We start from the raw sequence: 6,000 nt of genomic DNA, 5'->3' as shown, positions 1-6,000 counted from the left end.
CTGATGGTTTAGAAAGCAGGGTTTTTTTTCCCTTCATTCCTTTGTTACTTCTTCATCTCATGTTTGTGACGAGAAACCCTTTTTTCCCATCTATACACCAGTGGCAGCAGGCTGGGGCTGCATTATCCCAACCATTTCCATAAAACCAAAAATGTTAATTAAAAAGCTGCACAAAGGGGCTGGAAAGGGAACAAGAATGAGGCAGAACAGCAAACAGAGGCAGGCTTTCGATGCCCTCTGCACATGATGTTTTTCCCCATTAGAATACTTCCATTGCTGTTCCACGTGCTTCTCACAGCTCAGTTTGTCTTGCACACAGATCTTACTGAAAGGTAATAAGCAGCTCGCAGCTAGAGAGTCTATTAACATGTAATCTTTGACATTTTTGAGTCATGGGTGGCTGCCAGACAGGTTTCTCCCTTTTACACACTGAAATCAATTGCTTGAGGGTTTGAAGATCTGATTTCAGGCTGCATTTTGCTATATTCATCTCGAATGGGCTGCCTCCCAGTCCCACAGTGGGAAGGGACACTGAGTTCAGTGTCTGAAATTACCAACAGAACTCTTCTTGAGCTCAGGGGGTAACAAACTGATCCAACAGTGACTGTGTTCACAGACTGAAATTCCTTCTCTTTCCATTTTCCTTTCCCCTTTCCTTTCTCCTTCCCCTTTTTCTTTCCTTCCCTTTTCTTTCTCCTTCCCTTTTCTTTCTCCTTCCCTTTTCTTTCTCCTTCCCTTTTCTTTCTCCTTCCCTTTTCTTCCCTTTTCTCTTTCCTTCCCTTTTCTCTTTCCTTTCCTTCTCCTTCCCTTTTCCTTTCCTTTCCTTCCCTTCCCTCTCCCCTATTCTTTCCCCTTTTCTTCTTTTCCTATCCCTTCCCTTCCTACTTTCCTTTCCTCATGTCCATTTGGGGACAAATCTTCACCTCCATACCCAAGGCTCCCAGTAGCAAACAGGCAGTGTCCAGATGACTGCAGCACCTGTTGACATTACCCTCCATTAAGAGTTCTCTCTCTTACTATACAAACAGCTCAGCTGCTCCTGCAGCAAGCACCAAACCCGATGCACAAAGGGAACATGATCTGAGCTTACCCTCTATTATTGGAATGCAAATCAGAAGTCCAGCAGCTGCTTCACAAGGCAAAATCCATGGGGAGTGTGTGACAGGCTGGGCACCTGAGGGTTATCCTCTCTACATCCTTCCCAAATTGCCAAGTTCTTGATTTGCAGCCCAAGCAGCTTTGGCAGAGTAAGCTACAGGTAAGGAACCTTACTGGTACTGCAAGTACCTCAGCATTCACCTTCCAGACTGGTTGGACAGGCACCATAATATCTCAAGTAAATGGAACCCAACTGAGATTTCAACTGCTGCAGAACTGTTTAATAATGTGAAGTAAATGTCATTGCTCGCTAATTTCATTATGTGTGATAAAATGGTGTCTGTTAGTTAATAATATACACATATCTAAATACAGCCAATGCAGTAAGCTCTGTATCGTTCACCTTTCTGCATTACAGTTGGATCCTCACCAGTCTCAACACAGGGATCCCATGTCAGCTTAAACAGTTGTAACTCCATCCTTGAAATATTATCAAGAAAGCAGGATTACACAAAAGAATTAAACATACACACAAAAAGAACATGCTTAGAAATGTAAGGAAATATATAGGTAGGCTAATGTCTGAATCATTCATGAAGGCTGAAAAGCTGTAAAATTGCCCTGTCTTATGGAGCTGTGCATGTTCTACATCTTGTTTAGCTGGTTTAGAATGGCTGCAATAAACTGTCAAGCTGTATCCAGAAGAAAAGCTACCAGAATGCTGTAATAATTCAGTTACTCTGGGCCACTTGCTAGAAACAGCCACAGCTCTGCAAGTCATTCAGTTCAACTGAATGTCATGTGAATGTATGGATATATGACACTGAGTTATGTCTTTTTGGTGTTTTCTTTTTCATTGGTGAAAAACAGGCAAGATAACAGCAACATTCAGGAAAGAGTGATTACCATCATTGTGTTAATGGTGGTCACAGAAGAAAGGCTCAGGCTCGGTGAACTCTGAATTGAAAATGAATTTTGCAAAAGAGGTAAGGAATAAATGGGAGAATCTGAAGCCCAGACCCATAAGGAAGGGATTTACTGCAATTTTCTGCGGACTATATAATCCTAAAGCAGAGGGATTCAAGCCTTTTTACAGAGAGCTCTGCCACATTACTATGTTTGCTGCATCACCACCATGAAGTGCCTCTACCCACTGTAATACACTGCCCCCCGGTCAGGTGAATTGGCTCACACCTCAGGTTCAGTAGATGGCCAATTAAATCAAGCTGATAAAGCAGACAAATGCAGCCAAAGGAAAATTAAGTTGCACATAAGATACCATTGCCAAGGCAGAAACGAAATACACGGAGCAGATGCAGAGAAGCTGCTTCAATCCCAGAGACCACAGTGCTGGCCATGGCAGGGAAACGCAACCAGAAATCAATGACAATGTGTTCTACACGCTGAACAAGGAGCCGTGCCATGGAATGCATGACCCAAACGCTGTGTTTGCTGGAAGTAAAAATGAGAGAGAGACAGACATTGTTCAAAGGGCAATCCAGCAGGTAAGTTTACCATCATTTATGGAGAGTAGATCAATGTAAGAAGGTTCCCAATGAGAGAAGGAATTAATTGCAGTCAGCGTTGCTGGTGTATGTGCAGAAAGGTCACCGTGGGGCTGGAGCAGGGGGTGAACAGACTGAGGTTTCTATTACACAGTGTTAGATGGAAATGCAGAATAATTACTTTTGCAAGCTTGCAAAGGATTAAAGTGATTTAAAGGGGATGAATCTAGCTGGAGCCCACTGCATCAGCTGCGTGACAGTAATTAATATGCAGATTACTTTGTATTAAGGCAACATTCTCCTCTCAAACTTTCAGTGACATTTCAGTGGCACCTCAGGCCTTAGAATAACAGGATAGAGTGTGGAAGATGTCTTCCAAGTTCCTAATGTACCGATGAATTAATTTTCCAGGCTTCTTTTTAATGCCAAACAACTTAATTTGGGATTTAAAATTCTGGTTTTACAATACAAATTTTAAAAAGTGTTCGGGAAAACAATGTTCAAATGACTTACACATATACATAGATATAGTATATATACTATGGGTATATATAGATATAGGGATATATATACACACACATATACATAGGGATATATATATAGCTATAGGGCATATATCTCTTTAGATAGATAGACAGACAGATAGATAGATAAGACAAATAGGGACAGATGTACTTGCTTTGGCTTGTATTTGTGCTTTGCAGCTATGCAAAGGTCCCAGAGAGCATTAGACATGCTTAAATGCTCAAGCTAATTATTCTCACATATTCATACTGCAGCAGTACTCACAAGCCCATCATGCACGAAGGTCCAATTGCTTTGTTCATCCTATCAATCAGACCTGAAGCTGCACCTGCAGAGCTGGGTGGTTGCAACAGCCTCCATCTGCAGTCCCAGACAAGGCAAGGTGATGACTCAGGTTCGATATTCACCCAGGCAACACAGTGAGGAGCAGCTGAAGACTGAGCAGGAGGCACGGCTGAAGGCAAAGCTGCAGGGAAGGTCTGAGGTCCACCCAGGAGACTGGAGCATAGGCAGGATTGGAGACAAGCTACCTAAAACCGAGGTCCAAGGTCTGTTTAGGAAACAAGGCCAGGCAGGTCTCTAAATATCCATGGCATTTCCAGTGTTGATCCCAGCTCCCAAAATACTTCTGTTGTCTGTCAGTTGTCTGTTGTACTTACTTATGCGTGCTTAATAAACATATGGTTATACCAGTCATGATGTAGGCAAGTGTTCTTGACACCCATGCTAGTAAAGGAGAAACAAAGACTGGAGCCCAGGTTTTGTTACCTATTGCTTGATTTCCAAATAATTCATTATATTCAACACTTGAAAGCACTCCTCACCTCTCACAACCAGGACTTCTATATCCGTGCAGTCTTCAAGATCATCATCCTATCAGTTTCCTTTTTAAGATTACTAAATATTCACTTTCACTCAAAAAAGGAATTGTGTCCTTATTTAAGGCCTAGGTACCCATCACTAACTAAAGATGCTGCTTTACCCTCTACTATTTTTATCTTACAAATGACAAAGAAGGAAGGTGAGAAGGACTCAGGATTGTGACACTACTTGTAGTCAGCATACAACCTTACTATAGACAGCTTTCTAAGTTTTGTGTAACAATGTAAGCAAGAGTTACATCTAGGCAGAAAAGCTTTACTATCAGATGTTCATTTCTGCTAGGAAAATATGCATTCCATTACTACCAAGCTCCAACCTCGATCTACTGTGCTGTGGGATGCTCACTTAGTGGTGATGAGCCCCAGGATCACTGGCACTGGTGAATTCCTTCTGGATTATGTGTGCTGATGCTTTATAATCTCTACATATGTGTAGCTAATTTTGGGTTTAGCCATATTAGCTGTTGCTCTCAGTCTCTAAAACCTCCTGAGAAGTGGTGTAATTCCATTGGTTCCCATTTTCATGATACATGCTCCCAACACATGCAATTATTACATGCCTAACTGGCAGCCTCACATAGGCTCAATTATTACTTTCCAAATCAGGTATTTAACTAGTGCTTCTAAATCACTAGGAGGGTGATTTACACACAGATTCATACATCCTTGTGGTGTCAGCCCCAGTGAAATGGTTTGGGTTCGTGTTAAATCACACATCATCCACATCGTGGTGCCTTCTGTTTGAGAAGCTGGATCTATCTCAGAAAAGGTAAACTCCTTTAATACACAGAATCCTTTGAACAAGCACTAAGGAAGTCTATACTCTGTTTTTAATACCCAAGCTCATTCAACTTTCAGCTTCCCAAAAGTATTTCCACTTCTAATGGCAGTAGCAAAATGAATGCTATCAAGGCTAATCAAAAAGGGGCACCATTTCCAAAACAAACTGTAAAAGCATTGACTGCCTCTGTAATCCACTGTAATGATTTGCCCTTTATTTCATTGCTAGCCCATAAAGAATATTAGGGATGAGGTAGTTCCTATGCTCTCACTCCAATGTATCTTTGGTGCTCCTGTTAAATACACTTGCAGTGTATTTCATTAGGGTGCATGACACAAAATGATCCCTTATTTTCCAGACGATAACATTCCTTGAATTGAAGAAAACCACACAACAAAGCTTGCTCTATAAATTCCCATTAACAGCTTGATTTCATTCCAAAACACTGAAGACCTTTTGATCCCTTTTAATTTACCGAGCCTGATAAACTTATTTCCAGCTTTCCAGAAGAATTTATAGCATTCCCAAGCCAGGCAGAGCTCTGTGCAATGCAGTGACTGTAATTCCCCTCTTCATCCACCTTCAACAAACAAGACTGTAAAAATATTTTTATGGAGAATAAAAAGGTCATTTATGGCACTGTCAGAGACGTTTATTTTGTGCTTCTGTATTTTACTGGCAGCCACTACTCACTTCAGGCCTTATGCTGGACTTCTCAATGAGGAATAAGTGACATAAGAATAACAAATTTATTTTGTTGTTCTTTAGTTTGTCAAAGTGACAACTTTGCTCTTATTTCACATCCCATTAAAACCCATCCCATCAATTCCTTCCAAGTAAGCTCTGACAAGCATCCTTGTTCGGTGTGGCTCTGAATGTGAAAAAGGTCTTATGTCATTTTGTTCTCCTTTGCCATTATTAAATGCTCAGATATCTGATGTGTAAGAGAAACCTTTGAGGTCAGCTGCCCTGTTCTTCCCACCAGGCTCATTCCTAATGTCTGGCTGCAATTTGCTCAATGACACGAGCAGCTCAAGAAGAGGAGCTTCTGCTGTTTCAGGTCCTACCTTCCAAGGTAATAGTTCTCCCCAACAGGACGTTAATCCTATTATTTGTCCTAGAGTTTATTTTCCTTGACAACACTCTCATCATCCCATGTGTTTGTATTATACTAAACCCTGCCCCTTCTGCTCTGGTGAAATCCTTACAT

The sequence above is a fragment of the Melopsittacus undulatus genome, chromosome 1 (genome assembly GCF_012275295.1).
Source record: "Melopsittacus undulatus isolate bMelUnd1 chromosome 1, bMelUnd1.mat.Z, whole genome shotgun sequence".
Taxonomy (NCBI): Eukaryota; Metazoa; Chordata; class Aves; order Psittaciformes; family Psittaculidae; genus Melopsittacus; species Melopsittacus undulatus.
Note: the sequence above shows the minus strand (reverse complement) of the source record.